The sequence below is a fragment of the Argiope bruennichi genome, chromosome 9 (assembly GCF_947563725.1).
Source record: "Argiope bruennichi chromosome 9, qqArgBrue1.1, whole genome shotgun sequence".
In the NCBI taxonomy this organism is placed as follows: domain Eukaryota; kingdom Metazoa; phylum Arthropoda; class Arachnida; order Araneae; family Araneidae; genus Argiope; species Argiope bruennichi.
This window is the reverse complement of record NC_079159.1, coordinates 50,763,062-50,781,033: the sequence shown is the minus strand read 5'-3', so window position 1 is coordinate 50,781,033 and position 17,972 is coordinate 50,763,062. Positions and strand designations below refer to the sequence as shown.

The following is a 17,972-nucleotide window of genomic DNA, read 5'->3' as shown; positions in this document are numbered from 1 at the left end:
AAAAACAGTAATTAGTTTACTAAATTTTCATAATGGAATTAATTTATAAAAGTTAAATCGTCTGATAAATATAATTTCACTTATTACCTAACAAATAACTAAACATTATTAGCACGTTCAATCAGAAACCACTTGATTTTTCTTTTGATAGACGGATAGTAAATAAAAAATTAAATTTATGCGGCATATTTAAATGCATCATGAGATATCCATCTAATATATCTGGATACCAGAAAAAGAGAGACAATCATGAAAAACGGAACAATTATATACTTCATCATATAATGATGAAGGAAAAAAATGGAAAAAGATGTTAATTACTTTTCAATCATACAAGATTTTATCTGTTGAAATTTAAACAGGTATTTGGATGAAGAAATTAAAAAGAAATATTTGTAATTAGATGGTTTATTTTATGAAATTGATATTTATAGCTCATTGAAAAAATGTCTACTGTTTATCTATTTAAAAACGTTTTACATTATTTTATGTATTGTAGCATTAGTTTAATATTTCCTATCAATATATGAAGACGAATTGAACGAACATGAAAACAAATTCTTGGCGAATATGAGAATAGGTTTTAAATGAATGTACATTATAAACACTTTTTGAACAGGAACAGATGGATTACACAAGGAGTTATTTATTCGATGGGCGATTATAACTTTCATACTCGGAAACATATTAGTAACTAAAAGATTTAATATTTGAAAAATCTTTTGGAGACGTTTATATCAAATATATCAGCAAAAGAAATAATTTTTCTTACGTGATATTAAGATGCTATATATAGAAATACTTTTGCTTTTATCGAAGAATATAATAAATAATAATTGCAATTTAACACATGTTCTAATAGAATTAATTTTAATTCACTGCCTTTTATTTAAAAGAAGAATTATCTATTTTAATATTAAAGTGCGCATTTTCCAAGAGTTTCGGAAAAGAAGAATTCAAAAATTTTACATCAACAAATTTATCGCACAAGTATCTGAAAAAAAAATGATCGAAAAGAAAATCGTCTGCAATAAATGCAAAGAAAAAATACAAATGGAAGACGGGGAAAAAGAATCTTCCGCAGTCTCACAAATTTTCCCTTTTCTCCCTTTTTTTATTCTATTCTGGAAAATTCCCGCCAAATAATTGGGTTTGCTTAAGCTATTGACAAAACTTAAAGTGGAAAGTACGAGTAGTGCATTTCCTCAAATTTCGTTAACCCGGTAATGGACCAAAAAGCGGGAGAGGAAGAAAATGAAATCAACCTAGTTAACGAAATTGCCATCTTCTTTTTATATACTTCTTTTTTTTCCCCCCCCCTTCTATCTTCTGCTTTTTTTTTTTTTTTCTTTTACTTTTGATGTTAAGAAATTGTGAGATGTGAGACGGAGTTTAAAATTACCACTGATCCGGATTAAAACGTGGGATTACACGGTCGACAGTTAATGGTGGGAGAAACTGATGACTTGAGACTTTTGATGGACAGCGGATTTGTGTTTCTTGACTGCGAGGAGCCGACTTGTGTTACATACGGATTCGCTATTAAATGGATATAACAGATCGTTACTCCTCAAGATTCGTAATTTTTGGGGTAAGTACAAAGCAGCTAGGCTAATTAGTCCTGAAAGAGACCTCGTACGGAATTTTGAGTGTCACTTTATCTGCGTAGTGGGTATTCAGACTTTGTCAGCCAAGCAATTGACGATTCAGTTTTGTCGAATGTATTTAGTTGAGTGAAATTAATCTGCCTTTTGGTAGTTGAGGGAAAAATGGAAGAAAAAAAAAAGGAAAAAAGTATTCTTATTTGGAACATTGGGAATGATTGAATGGTTTCATTGATATTCTATTACTCAAAAATTATTTTTCTTCTTCGTTAAAATGCCATTTTTTTCCAGTCATGGTATGTTAAAATATTTTTAGGAATGAGAGCGATTTAAGAAAAAGGATCCATCTAGCTTATTAAATAAATTTAATTTGATTAATTGATTAATTTGATTAAATAATAATTAAGTAACAAATCAAGACATACCATTAGAAAGGTTTAAGGAATTCATAGACATGCTAAAATTTTTTGATCGTAGTAATTGTAAGAAAAAAAAAATGGAATATTTTAAGAATAATATAATGTAATCCATAAATCTGTTCCTTTATTTTATGTTTATTCTTAATACATTCTTAAAAAAAAAAAAAAACGAAATGGTGTTTAATTATAATCAGAAGGAGAAAATGGCAACTCGCATCTGTTTCTATTTGATGGTGGCATCAGTGCTGCGGATTTCAATTTATTACGCGCTATCATGAATTTTGGTGGGCATTTATTTTAAATATGAAGTTGCTTACTATATCGTGCACAATAATTAAATAATTTTAAAAATTCACCAAGAAATTAAATTCGTGATCGAATACTGAACATAAAATTGAAATTAGTTTTTGCAACTTATCTATCACCCAGGATAAAAATAATCGTCTTTTTTCCTCAGTTGCAATTTTCTGTTTGAATGGTAACAATGAAAACAGCTTAACGTATTGGATTAGGACAGACTTCCAAAAATAGTAGTTTTCATGTGCTCCTTTTTTTTTCCGTCTATTTTTTACTGCCCTTAAAATTGTAACTTTTTTTTTTTTTTTTTTTTTTTTTTTTGTATACGAAATACATAGAGGAAATATTCCTATAAGAACAGATTTTTCTTAATGCGAAAAACATACTTTCGGAATGATATATTTCTGCGAACATATTTCAAAAATGCAATGACATACTGGCATGGAAATTGGTTGGTGGTCTTTCCATCAAACTTGTAGATTTTTATCAAACTTTCTGTTTGTATGGCTGACCATTTGTGGACACGAGAACTGAAAAACACTAAAGTCTTGATGGATTAAATGATGTATATAATTTTATCCAAAGAATTATATATAGGTGTAATAGGTGTCAAAATGTTGATCGTCTGTATATTTATGATTATGTATGCGATAACTTGCAATGGATTATAAGAAAGAAATTTGTTATGTGGTCTTATTACCAGTATCGTTAAAACATAATCGAATAAAGAAAGGCTAGCAAGATTCATACTCTTTTTCTTTATTTTATTTTAAACTTGGAAATGTATCCTATTATGTTAATGTAAATGAAAGTTGAAAGGAGAACACGCCCGTGGTTAACGTTGTTAAAAAAAAAAAAAAAAAAAAAAAAACGTTCTGTGTGTGAATGGTGAACAGCCCAATAGGCTACGGATAATGTTGCTTTATTTTATATGAAACACAAAACGTAAACAAAACGCTTATAAAACAGCATTTGCAAATATCTGCTACATACATATAAAAAATCGCTATTAATCAATCCAACAGCACAAAACACTGATGGAAAAGATATCGTTCAACTACTGAGTTAAGCTCAAATCAACTGATTTCAACTCTTTCGCTCAGCTTTATATAATTTCCGTGGTAAGTCAAAGGAGTTTCTAGAAGGATATCGTATCTTCGCACCTAATCCAGGTATCACCAAAATTCCAGCAATTTCGAGAGCTTTCCTTTGTGTCTCCAAATTTGTTACCAAGGCAGAAGTCATCGACCCGGCATCCATTCTGCATTCGTTAGAGCTATAGGTAAAACTATTTCTTTACCATTAAAATGACTGCGCAAAGAAATAATATCTCTGTTTCGTATTATTGTACCTTATATAAAAATGTTGAATTTAACTAAATAATTAAAAATTGATATCTCTTTTTTACTTTTGGCTTCATTTGAGTATCTCTCCGGTGACTTCACAATGGTTCAATTTCGGATTCTAGCTCGCTAAAATTACTTCCTTTTTATGAAAAGTAATGATATGCGTAATAAAAGAAAATGTAAATTGCAATCAAATTTAGTAAATTTAAGTTATAAAACTGGACATAAATGAATTAAAGCACTCAGCATTATATACAGGTTGTTCAGTCTAATCGCGATTTAATAATTATTTTCTAAGGCATTTGAAACCGGTATATACTTCCAAATGGGAAATATTCTTAAAATCGCCTAAATATATCTATTTTATTTATTTGATCAATAAATATTCTTATAAAAATACGAAATATAAACATCCATGCAATTCCTTAATTAAATTAGTCTGTTTAGTAAAATGAACTTGATATTTTCTAATTTTATATAGAATCCATGCTTCGCAAATAAAACAACGAAATTATAAAACTTTGAATGTCACCATTTTCGCTTATTTCAAACTATTTCAATAGCCGCCTCCAGGAAGACCCATCAATCAACACTTGAAGTTTCCTTTAGACGATTTTCACTTTTTAATTTAAATATTTATTAGAAAATTCAAGCAAACAAATGGGAATAAGTTCGGCCTGTTTTCAGAATTTACTAATTTAATCTAGAGATTAAATAAAAGTGCAATTAAAAAGGAAATTATTTTGCTACAAATCATTAATCACTGCTTTAATAAATTATATTACACATCTTATGGTAATTTTTCGAAAACTTGAATATAAATTATTTTCTTTATTTTACATTTCGTTTTCATAATATAAGCAAAATAAGTAAATTATAATTTTTAATCCTTTATTTTTGTACAGAAAGAAGTTTTAAACAGCGATATGTGATACAGCATTGAAGAATAATCAAAAATCAATTTCAAATCAAATAAATTTGTAACATTATTTATGCAAAAAAAACAGTAATTTATAGTTTAAATAATTGTGAGATATAGTTTTCTACAAACGATTACTTTGCGTAAATTTAATAAAGTTTTTTTTTAAAAATGTCAATTATTTAAATGTTTCTCGCAAAATTGACGAAAATAAAAAATTTTATAACAGTTGATTAAAATGTTTACAAAAGAAACTTTTCCTATTTTGTGAGAGAAAAGTTTTTTTTATTCATTTTTATTTTAAAAAAGTAGCTACTTTTTCTTTACGAATCAAATAAAAAAGTATTCTGGATTTCCACTTGGTAAACAATTTCTTTCCACTGCTTCCTTTGCTAAAAATATTTTATTCTCTTCCTTTTTTTACAACGGAAATCGGTACAAGTTACGTGCTTCCGAAGAATATGATATTTCCGGAGTAAAGTGGCAGGAGACGTAAAACAAAGATAAATAAATAACTCAAAGAAGCGAAAACAAAACAATGAGATTGAGGCAATGTATATCGCAGGCAGAAAAGAAAATACACTCTTCCTTCCTGATGACGTAATCTTGTGGAAATTTCACAAGAAGGATGATATGTTGCCACTATAAATTGTGAAAATTTATAACTTCGAATGATTTTTAATATTTCTGATCTTTTTATTTTCATTTTCACTTATCGTTTGGTTTATTTTTAATATTAAAATATGTTTCACCTCTTGCGGGCTTTAGAATTAAGCTGAAAGACGTATTTGTAAAAATTATTCCGATTGTTTTGCTTACGATTATTTTGTGAAATCCTTTAAAATGCAGATAAGCCGGTTTTCAATTTATTGCCTTTTATTCTCCGTTTTACCTTCTCCAACTAAATTTAATGCATTCATTATATAATCTAAAACTCTTTAAAAATGTAAGATTAAAGTATATAAAGAAGTATCATGTTGTCATTTGGTTTTAAATATTTAAGGAACCGTAATTATTATCATAATGTTTTCGAAATTCCAAAATTGAATACTCTGATGCAACCGAGTCTCGATTATATGGACCTCTATCAAACGAAATCTTTCTTCAACGAGCCGGTACTTGAAAATTGAACTGGGTTTCCTTATTTTTCAATTCCTACTATTAGTTCACATCCTATCCGGTATCATGGCTTAGGTGTAGCGCGGCTTCGTCGTAATCTGGGCGTCCTGGGTTCAAATCCCGGTCCGGGCAGGGTTGTTATTTATCTGTTCTATGTGTTAATGTGATCCCTCTGTAAAAAGGGGTTGTGAAAGCGAATGTGAGGATTGAGTAGCTAAGACGTACTCTTGGCCCTAGTTGGCACTATTAAAACAAGAGACGCTCTTTTGACTTAAAATCGCTGTCTTCGTCAACGAGCTTGTCCATGACAAGTGCCATTAGAAAGAACAACAATTCACACTCTCCCTATATATGTTTATATATCTTGTTCAAAATTTCAATCGTTAATAAAATAATTTTTATTCATCCACTCAAGTTCAAATACATTTTTTTTAAACTTATAGTGGATGACACTTGATGTTTATACAGTTTTTTAAGTATTAATTCATTAATTATTAAATTTAATTAATTTTTAATATTTTAAATAGAGTTTTAGCAGTTTGAAATGAAGATGGAAAACGGCAAGCAGTAGCTAGATCCGTAAAATGCAAGGATTTGTGTTTTTCACGTGAAGGTGAAGAATACAAGTTCAATTCTTGCGAAAGTAGGAATTGACTTTAAAAAATTTTTTAATATATCTTGTTCAGTGAAGAAACATATAGCCCGAATTTTTCAGAAAAGAGCATTAAAACTGGCACTGCAGTTGATTTTCATGCAAAGAGGGTGGAAAAATTGGCTTTGATCCAAATTTACCTGACTAGTATAAACTCTTTTAACACGGAGACTTATAAAAGATCTTTACAGGGAGGTGAAATTTTATATCTCAAAAAATTAATTAAAGAATTATAATAGAAATACAGTTCCACTTTTAAGCGTAATATGAACAAATTCTATACATTTTAAACAAAGAAAATGGCATGGAAATATGTCGGGAAAATTCCGCTTTGTTCCGAAGGGAAAATATTCTTTTGAGAATAAAAAATCACTATTAAAATGCAAAAGAAACAGCAAAAATCAATAATAGAATCGAGTTAATTTAAATTTAAATTTATAATTTCAAATAAACAATTGTGGATGACTTTATTAAATAAAATGAAACCTTGATTAAAATTTAGTTTTTATCAATCGAGTTTTCAATTAGCCAAGATGATTATGATCCAGTTATGTTCTGTGATTTCTGAATGTTTTATATATTTCTAACAAGAATAGAACCAAATTCATTAGAATGCATAGCCCATTTTTTTTTTTAATTCAACCAACAAAATACAGCGAGGGAGAGAGATTCCCGTCAGAAGATTCAAAACCTTTGTCCCAAAAGAGAAAAAACGTCTTTGTTAATTTATCAAAAATATTGTTTGAATGGTTAGTAGTTTTTAATTTGATTTTTAGTGAACTTACTGTTCTAGACTCTATTCAATAGACAATTATGGTTATCTCATGATAGAAGACGATAAAATGAGTGTATAGATTGCAGGAGGAAAAAGGACTTGGCATCAGCATTTATCATAAGCAATCGCTGAGCATAAGAATCAACTGAGTTCATTTTATCTCTTAGATTAGTGAAGAAAGAAGAAGCTAATTATCACTAGGGTTAACACTTGTGGATGTTGTAGTATTAAAAATCCTATTTTAAGATGTCTGTTGAATATATAGAAATTTTGTCATTATAAATAATTAAGAATTCCAATCATAAATAATTTATTGATATTTGAAAATTAATAATTCAAATAACGAAAGTTAATTTTATAAATTATTTAAATTTTGCTTTTATTAAAAATCTTCAGAAAACTAATTTTCTGCAAATTTTTTTTTCTGGTTCGCATAGGCATTGTATTGTGAAAAGGGAATATTTTCTTTTGTTGCCATTTATTTTGATTAAAGTTTAGTTTCAAATACATATGACGAAAAATAGCCTTCTTTTATCTAACAAATTCCATTTTACTAACAGCATCCTTTTTTAATACCAAAAACTGACAGAAGCTTTCTCCCCCCCGATTTGAAACATAACGTTTATTAACGTTTACTGATTCTGCTTTATTTTGAATATGAATTAATAATTTAAAAGTGTTTGCATTCTGAAATCCCACGTATAATAAATTTTTTCCTGTACTTTCATTTATCAAATTCCATTAGGAAAAATAAGAAACCATAATGCTTTAAATTTTTCGCTTTTAGAACATCGTTAATTTATGTTGAAGATGCATTTAGCTTTTCAAATGTCAACAAAGCACTCGGGTCTTAACTTAAGAGGCAAACCCATTAATTAGAAACTTTAATTTAAATTTCGTTCCATAAATGAAGGAATACATTTGCTTGCTATCTAACGCAATCTGTTTATTCAGAATTTTTTTATTTTTTATTTTTATTTCTTCTTCTGATACAGCGAATTCATTATATTGGATGATGAAAGACTTTTCTTGTCTGACGCATTTAATTTTGGAAGAAAGAAGTTGACTTGTGTAATTGCATCGTAGCTATTACACCACTTTTATATGCAATTCAGAAAGCTACAGTTTTGTTCGACCTGAGTTATTCTGTAGACAATAGTTAAGAATACAATATATTTCTTTTTCGTAACAAATATAACTCATTTCTATTATTTCTAGAATATGAAAAGAATTGTCGAATGATATTTTAGATAATACCACTCATTACCCAATAAACGTACAATAAATGAATGATTACATAAATCATTTGCAATAAACTAATTAAATCGAATAATATGCGCAAATAAAGAAAGCAATAACCAAAGCAATAATCTATTCGCAGATATGAAATGAAATAACTAAATAAATAAACGAATTTATAAATCATTTTCAATAAAATGTCTAAATAATATGCAAATAAAGAAATCGTCTGCAATTAAATATTAGCTGATATGAAATGAAATAACTAAATAAATGAATATATAAATCACTTACAATAAATAATACATGCAAATAAAGAAATCGTCTGCTATTAGATGTTAGATGATATGAAATGAAATAACTAAATAAATAGAAAATACTGAAATCACTTGCTATTCAGCATCAGTCATATACTTATAGCACAGTTTTGTTCTGTGTTTTTAAGATCAGTTGAGGTTTGTCATTGATAAACATATAAAGCCACGCATAAAAAAAAATTGACAATGCATGAAAGAAAGTTGTATCTGGATTTGTTACATGAATGCGGCATTTATTTCAATGAAACTTTGATAATAAATTTTTATTCATTCTGATTCTTTATTTGATTGACATGAAAAGACATTAAGTTACCTCCTATTACAGTCCTTTTGAAGAACTTACTTATTTTGTTGCGGTAAGATTTATTTTTTCATATGATGGTTCAAAAACACGCAATCTTTTTTCAGATCTCTAGCTTTTTATTCTATTGTTTCAATCTCATTTCTTATCGTTTAATTAGAACATGTTTTTGTGACAACTAGCTCAGGTTAGATGTGTTAACGATTTTCTGTTAAGTTATGTGTTCGAAAGTATTAAATAAATGACACGATTGTTTAGTATAAAAATAAAAAATCGTTTTAAAACAAAGCTGTTGTTGGTTTACTGAAAAGTAGAGCACATTTTTTTTATAAAAGATATAAAGATCAAAACATAATTGTATTATCGTGAGGCTCTGATTTAATAAATATTAATAAACTAGGATTTGAATCACATTCAGTAATTCAGAGCTTAAACACACTCCTTTCATAACTCTTTATTTTAATTATTATGGAATATTGACATTTTTTTTCCTCAAAATCTGCTAAATGTCACCTCTTATATGGCAACAATATTTAATTAAAATTAAATCGAAATCACGAAATACTATTTACTTAGTTTTAAATAGAAAATGACAGCCATTTCATCAGTTTTGAAATTAACAATACCGTTAACAACTGTGTAATTTAATCAATTTATGTGATTTCGCAGTCTCAGACGTTACATCAAAGTCAATTTGTTCTGTATAATTGTGAAAGTGATAGAATAAATTAAAGAACTTTTATCAACGTTATTGAACAAGTAAGTAAGTGAAACGCTTTTATTTTATGCTTTCATATGACTTTAATCATATTATTTTTTTATTTTTCAGGTAAAATACAAAAGCAAATTAAAGGGAAAACAACCTGTAGAAGAATATGGAGAGAAATTGATCATCGAATTTTTTGCTAGAAAATCATGAACCTGTTCACTCCCAAGGTATATAATTTGAAGCATATATTTATCATTTAAAATGTTTTTTTAAATACTTAAAAAAAAGAGAAAGGATTCAGTTTTGTACTATTTGTAATTTAAAAATTTAATGAAAAATAAAATAGTATTCTTTCTAATAGAAGATTGAGTAGAACTGTTTTTGTAGATTTCATTTTATTATTAGCGTGCTATTATTAGTAGAAGTATTAGTGTGTCATCTTTGACGATTAATCGCTGGAATACGGTCAATAAAAAAGTACAAGAAAATAGGATGCGCTTTGAACGCCTTTTTTCCAACCGATTAAAATCAAAATTTGACACAGAACTGGAATTCTGGTCAGAGACTCATATCGAATTTCATACAAAGTAATTGCGCTTTTGAGTTGTCATGTTTACATGCTTGTGAAAATGCAGACGACCAACCACTTGATGGATTTGGCCCAAATTTTTATAAATATTTACACTTAAAATGTTAAATCTGTGTTCTAAATGTTATTCAATATTTACTCTTAAAATGTTAGATCTGTGTTCTAAATGTTTTTATCTAGCCTCTTCGTTTTATAGTTAGACAGCCAGGCAGACTGACTTCCTCTGAATAAATTTCCGTTCAAATCTTGATGAAATCTACAAATACGATTTAGAAACCATATACCAAATTTCAACCATCTAGTTCAAATCGTTTCTGAATCATCATGCACAGGCATATATACACGCATGAATATAATTCCAACCAGTGGGAGAGGTCTCGCCAAAACCTTCTCGCGTACTCTTTTACAAATTTATCATGTCAGAGAATGCCTTGCATGGTATTGACGTACAACAATTACGAAATATTAATTTTTGGCGTGAATTTAGAACTGAATTTATCGTGTGATACTTGGCTATTTATTTGGCGGATAATTTTTGGCATGTGGTTAATAGTATAAGAAAATCACATTTGTATATTCGAATAAAATTTGAGATAAATCTACACATGTAGTCACAAATTCTCATACCAAATTTGATATATTTAAGTCAATGCATTTTTTAACTATCGCGTTTACATGTTTCTGAAAATACAGACCGACAGACAGTCAACCCATAGTTGGATTTAGCTCAAAATTTGACAGGTATCTACACTACAGATGCTAAATCTGTGTACTAAATCTAATTTATCTAGCACTCTTCGTTTGGTAGTCATCGTGTAAATTTATATTCGAACAACCGTGCAGATAGACTTCCTTTGAACAGAATTTACACAAAATTTGATAGAAATCCGTAAATTTGGTGTAAAGTCCGTATACCAAATTTCAACCGTCTAGCTCAAATCGTTTTTGAGTTATCTTTGTTCCAGACAGACGGAACATTTTCTAAAAATATGTTTTTTGAACTGAGGCAGGTCTAAAACGTGGATACAATACTTTCTCTTTTTATATATTTCGTATACGTACTTTTACCTTCGTATTTTTATTATACTTCGTAACGTAAAATTTTCATTATAAACTAATATATAGCAAGTCTTGTTCGATATCAGCACATTCTTCTAATGATAATCGAGTAACAAATTATTCCGATATCTCTGATGATATTTCATTATTTCTTTTAAACGTAAATAAATTAGTTGGCCACATTTAAGCAATCTTTGTGATATGAAGTTCGAAGACTCGAGAAAAATGCCAACAAATCGGGAACGTTTTGAAGTTTCGACTTTGACAGAAATCCCGGTGACTCATTGTGTCGCAACACAAGTGATAAAATCCTTGAGTCACACTTTTCTGACTCATTTTGTGAAGAAGAAGTTAGTCTTTGGAATTAGATCTGTATTAGTTTGGCGCGAATTGAGAAAAGGGCGCCAACTAAGAATTTCAATTGTAATAATATATAATCCGTGCGTTACTTATATTGAAACACAGCATTGAACAGTGAGTAATAATGTTAGTGAAAAAAATATTCGATTTTAGTTTTATTTCTCTCTTTGTTTTTCTGAAACACTGATTTAAATTTTCCTATCTGGTTGGGAATGAAATGCAACGTGAATTTATTGTATTTATATGCGGTTATTTAAAGAAACAATAATCTCGTAAATACGCAATTTGTGATTTTGCTATTTTCGCAAATTTATGGTTTTAATTTTGCAATTTTCGTTAATTTACGACAATGCAATAACTAAAAATATTAATCTAGATGGATGAAATTCGGCATGTAGTCTTCATATCCAAACTACAGACATTTATTAAATTTCGGATCCTATTTTTTAACGAGAAAATGTACTTTTCCATAACACACGTTTTTTCATTGAATGATGAGGCAAAGAATAGAGTGCTATATTGGCAAGATAGTTTAACAATACTGTTGCCACTCACTTCCAAAATGAATACTATATTCATTTTTACAAGTTGACCAACATGTTAATGATTTATTTTAGTGAACTTTATTTGAATATATGTGTGCTGTGCTTATTTATTTATTTTAAATTTATTTATTTAAAAATAAAGCAATTAAATTATTGAAAAATTAACCAAAATTTAGTAGTTAATGATTTTTTACTATCAAATATAAGCATTCGAATATTATGAAGAATTATAAATAGTGATAAATTTCAAACAAATATAACGTTAAACATTTTTATTTTGTAAGGCCTGTCAAGTGAAAAACAATATAACCAATTAAAGAATAATTAATATTCCAATATATTTTTTAAAAAATGATTACTTCAATTTTAATTTATTTAATAACTATTTAAATTATTCTACACAAACACACATTGTAATAAATAATTTTATTATTCATAAAATTCGTATTTTTTAGAAATTAATTTTTTGATAATAGATTTAAAAAATTTAATTAATTATTTGCAATTATTCTCCGCTACAAAGACTTTAGACATCTGCCTAGAAAAAAAAATATCTGTCACTGATACTGAGAAACAAATGCGTTTATTCACATGCAAATTATTGTTGCTTTTTTTTAAATATCTATTTTTAATTTTTTTTTTAATCAGGGAACGAATAGTAAAACAATTAAGCTGGCAGACGATATAAATAAATATATTTTTGTATAGATATTATTTTTAATTATTTATTCCAGTAAGAGAGTCCGAAATTTGTGCTGTAAAATCAGAACACAACAAAGACAAAATGATGTGTCGGAAAAGAATTTTACATACATTCAAAATATTTTTATGACGCTGTTGAAAATATTTGTTTTTTATATTTCGTATGCTGCACTATTTTTGGTTTCTAGTTATAAGTGATATGTTGAAATATGTGTGATCGGTGAACATGCCCGATTTTTTAGACAGTACTCAATAAAATGCATTATTTTTCCTTGATGATAACTTATTGTGGTCCACATAAAATTAGAGCTTGATGTGATTAGTAATATTTGAAAAGAATAATCCCATCTTTCATTTCTTATATCACGGCATGGAATAAAATGATGGACAGCCATTCTATAGATTGTAGAACTGTAACATCTGTTATATGACTCCATTCCATAATCCGAAATTTCACTAAGCAAGAAATTCTGAAGTTTTTAAGGTTATTTCTCAAAACAACGAATTCATTGTAGCTGAAATTGTTTTTGTTTGTAAAGGCGTTCTTTAATTCATTGTTTAAATTTAAAAAAAGAAAAAGAAAAATTCTTTAAAGTGCTGTTCATACATCTAAAAATAAAAACAATAAAAACAAACTATCAATTCGCGAAATCTGTATGAAAAAGAGAAACATTCCAAAGGTAAAAAACAAAATCATTACGGATGCCATCTTTCTTTTTCTAAATAATAATTTTTTTGTGTGTCTGATTAAAAAATTTTCTCCTCTTTTAAATTAAACCTCTGCTTTTACGGATAATTGGCAGGTAAATAAAGAAAAAAAATTGGAAGTGCATGTATTGTAAAACAAAAGTAACATCTCTCAATTAATTCGAAAGAAGTACTAAGAAAAAAAAACGAAAATTTAAAGTACAGAATTAATTATTTCCTAATTCCTTGACAGAAAAAAACGTAATTAATTTCTGATGCACATCCGAATCGAAATTTTGCTGGGAATTCTAAATGTTGATTACGAAAACATCTCTTTTAAAAAAAGAAAAATATTGGTAGGCGGAAATTTATAATGAATGGAGCATTTCACTAAGAGCATCCACTCAAAGCAAAACATGATATTTCAATTTCAACTAAACCTCCTCCCCATCCCACACACATACACATCTTTTTTCCTTTTTTTTATAGAAAATTTTTATTCAATCAGAAAATATTGAAAATTGTCATGGCGCAGAAGATATCAACTTAGTCAATATTTTTTATGCCTTCCTGGAAGTCATTTCCTCAGACTATAGTACACTTCAACGACTACCTGGAAATCGATATCATTAAACGAATGATCTGCCTTGAGGCAGCCTTGCCTAAAATAGAGATATTCAATGCTTCGTAACTCGTTAAGTTTTAATCGCTGAATATAGGGATTTTTAAAAGTATATGTATTAGTGTTTTGAGATTATTTCACTAAATACGACTACATGGAGGGGGGGGGGTGAGACTATATAAAAATTTATACTTCATAATGCTTCCAGTATTCCATTTGCTGATCCAAACAACGTTAAACAAAGCTCTTTCGTATTGCTGATTTAATTGGTAAAATTTGAAAAGATTAAAGTATATTCTTCTCTTTTTTTTCCATAAAGATTTGGCAGCCTTATTATAGAACATAGAGTTTTATCATAATTTTTTCGTCATTTTCAGCAATCGAGCGTTAACATTTTTTTTTTTTTTTGGAAGGTAACTATTGAAACTAATGAAATGTGCTTTCCCGTTCTTCGTCATTCCCATCTTGCATTTCTTATCACTAAATTTAGAATATGAGTCACACACACACACAAAAGATAATTTTTTTTCTTTTAATTTATATTTACCCAACCATCTATCTGCCTGTTTTGGGAAAGAAAAAAAAAAGTGTCATTATCTATGTGAGTACTTTTCAGGTGCTCTTTTATTGTCTTTTTTATCATCTAGGATCAGGAGACACTATTTAGTTAACGCTTGTTTAAGAGATAAAAAGTGATGTTTGATTTTTTTTTTTTCAAGCTTTGAATCATCCGAAAACGTGCTGCAGCACATGCCATTCTCTCACTTTTGTTTATCGCTGCTTTCTTCGATGTATGCAAATAGGAACAAATCCTTTTAAATTCTTTCAAAACGGAGATTATCAGTGTGTTGCCGGATTATTTGCTTAGAAAAAAAGAATGAGATCAGGGTAGATTGCAATTTTGTAAGGACATCTTTGTTTGTTCCTTGTTTATTGATCTACTTTACCTTGATAGATAATGAAATAGATACTATTCAGAAACGATAAATTTTATTCTCAGAATTATGATTTTTTTTAAACAGAGCACAAACTTTCACTTTAAATCAGATAAATGCGTTTTCCATTCTATTATTTGTATTATTTCTCCATTGTTTTTACTTTTGTTTTATACGAAATATAAACAGCCAGCTTATACGAAATGTGTTGTTGTTGCTTCTTATGCACTTGCCATGGACAAGCCCGCCGTTACGAAGGCAGCGATTTAAGCCGGTGGGGGAGCGTCTCTTGTTTTTATAGTAGCGCCAACTAGGCCCAAGTGTACGACTTTACCACTCACGCATCACTCATTCGCTTGCACAGCCCCTTTCTACAGGGGGGCACATCTCACAGATAGAACAATCATGCCCGAACCGGGACTCGAACCCAGGACGCTCAGATCACGGGGAAGACTCGCTACCCCTATGCCAGGACGCCGGCTATACGAAATGTAACTGTCATATAAAACGTATTGTAAATGTAATGTCAAAAAAATCGAACTTGAAATTTTGACGAATTTTTACGTTCTAAATTTGCCGATTCTGAAACAAGCAATTTTAGAGTTCTGTCTGTCTGTTTGTGAGTATGAGAATAAAAAACGTGGAAAATTACGTCTGTCTATCTGTGAGCATCATAACTAAAAAAAAAAAAAAAAAAAAAAAAAAAAAAAAACACGCTTTAAACTAAATGAATGGAATTTTGTATATGTTCTTTACATGGTGATTGTAGATTTCTGATAAATTTTGGACAAAACTCATTCCAGTCAAATCTGTTAATCCGCTTGTGCAAATGCAAATAACTAAAAAATTAAGGAGCGAGATAGATAAAATTTGGTACGCTAAATTAGCATCTAAAAGTTAAATCCGTATTAAATTTTAAGTAAGTCTATCAAGGGGTTAACCCTCTGGCGGCCGGTATAGTTTCATGCTTCTCAATGACTTAAATAAATGAAATTAAGTATGTGATCTTTTGACTACAATTGGAGTTCTACATCCATTTTTGGTTTCAGTTTGTGGGAAAAAAGACACCCAAAGAATATATTCGATCATCTGGTGCTTGCGCCAACGATGCCAACCTTTAATCACCAAAAAAAGAAAAGAAAAAAAAATTCATTATTCAAAAGTCGTTCGCCAGATTCATATCACTGGTTGATCTTTCTATCTATTGTTTGCCAGGTACATGCAATTAATACATAAGTTTATTTATTATACTATGAAGCCCATAACTCTCATATATGAGAACAAAAATAGAAGGACTCATTCGTTCCTTTCGAATATTCTCAGTTTTGTGAGGAGGAGGCATAAGGCAAGAATTTTACTGGGGAATAAGAGAGAAAATTTTGGGGGAAACCACTGCCACTAGTTTAAACACAGGTATTATTATATAAATTCAAAAGACACACTCTTTTGTTGCCGTTTGTCATCATATTGCTTTTGATTTCCGTAAACCTACATAAAATATAAAAGAAGATAGATACTTGCTATTTTTTCAAGTATACAAAAAAAAAAAAAAAATGATTTATAAAAAAATACAGTTTGGAAATTTTTGTGGGTTTCCCATAAAAGATCCTAAATTGATTAGATCATTTTTAGAAATATATTTGGCTGTCTGTGAACACAATAGCTCAAAGACATTAAAAGCAAGAACAATGAAATTTCGTATGTTGTCTTTTCACCGAAACTATAACTTCTATTTAAATTTTTTGCAAAACTCGTCACGATAAGAGCATTTGAATGTATGTCCGCTTAAATTTAAACACGATGATTACAAAAACCCCTATAAACTGCGCAGGTGAAATTAGGCGTATAATTTTGTAAATAGAATTTTTGATATAAATCAAATTTTGTGAAAGACTTATCGATTTGACGAATCTTCTTATACGAATAAACTCGACACAAAAACATGGCATGTTAAATAATAATTTGGTTGACATTAAAATTTTTAATTTTTATTTGATTTTGAATTCAAAAGAACGAAGGAATATTCGATTCTCTTCTCAAAGCTGCAAAATTGTATATCTAAATCGTATTGTATGCATAAAAGTTGAGCGAAATACAATCTTATTAGTATTGTGCAATGTAGTTAAACTTGGGTGTTACACGACTTTTAATTTTATAATCTTTTATTTATTTATTTAATTAATCTTACTGACAAACAAGGACGTGACAATACTAAACCATCTGCACTAATAATAAACATTTTGATCTCTTGATTGAAATAAAATATTATTTACTGCATTTAAATCTTTTTGAAGATAAAACTGAATTTTATGGTGAACCAGAGAAATTGTTGTTGAATATTTTTGTGAAATATTGCATAAATTATATTTTAAAATAATATTCTGTGGTACACATAAGATTAGAATTGAAAGATTCGATTTTCTGTAGTCATTGTTTTTAAAAAATAACAAATTTAAAAAAATAGTTCAGTTTCAGCAAACATGTTTTTGTATTTGGTGAGGTTTTATTTTTTCCATTTCAAATTCAGATTTAAATCTTACCTCAGCTGACAGCAAAGTAGAGAGATAAATAGAAAAATGAACAAATTATCGTAAGGCTTTTATAATAATATGAAATATGTGACTACAGAAATTTTAAATTTAAAAATATTTTACTGAAAAAGCTATTAAGAGATCAAGAAACATAGATATTTAATTGAAATTTTAAAGGGCGTTACTCCTAGCGAACCAGCTGGTCGCCAAAGGCATCTATTATCAAATAATGTGCATTTTCAGAT

At 28.7% G+C, this 17,972-nt stretch overlaps 1 long non-coding RNA gene across 1 annotated transcript in view; it reads left to right on the top strand.

Moving 5' to 3' along the window:
* Positions 1-1,371: 1,371 nt before the first annotated feature.
* Positions 1,372-17,972, top strand: part of LOC129984131 (uncharacterized) — a 59,248-nt gene continuing 42,647 nt past the window's right edge. The window contains exons 1-2 of the long non-coding RNA XR_008785471.1: positions 1,372-1,591; positions 9,818-9,924. This is a non-coding gene — a long non-coding RNA (uncharacterized LOC129984131). The remainder of the gene's footprint in view (positions 1,592-9,817; positions 9,925-17,972) is intronic.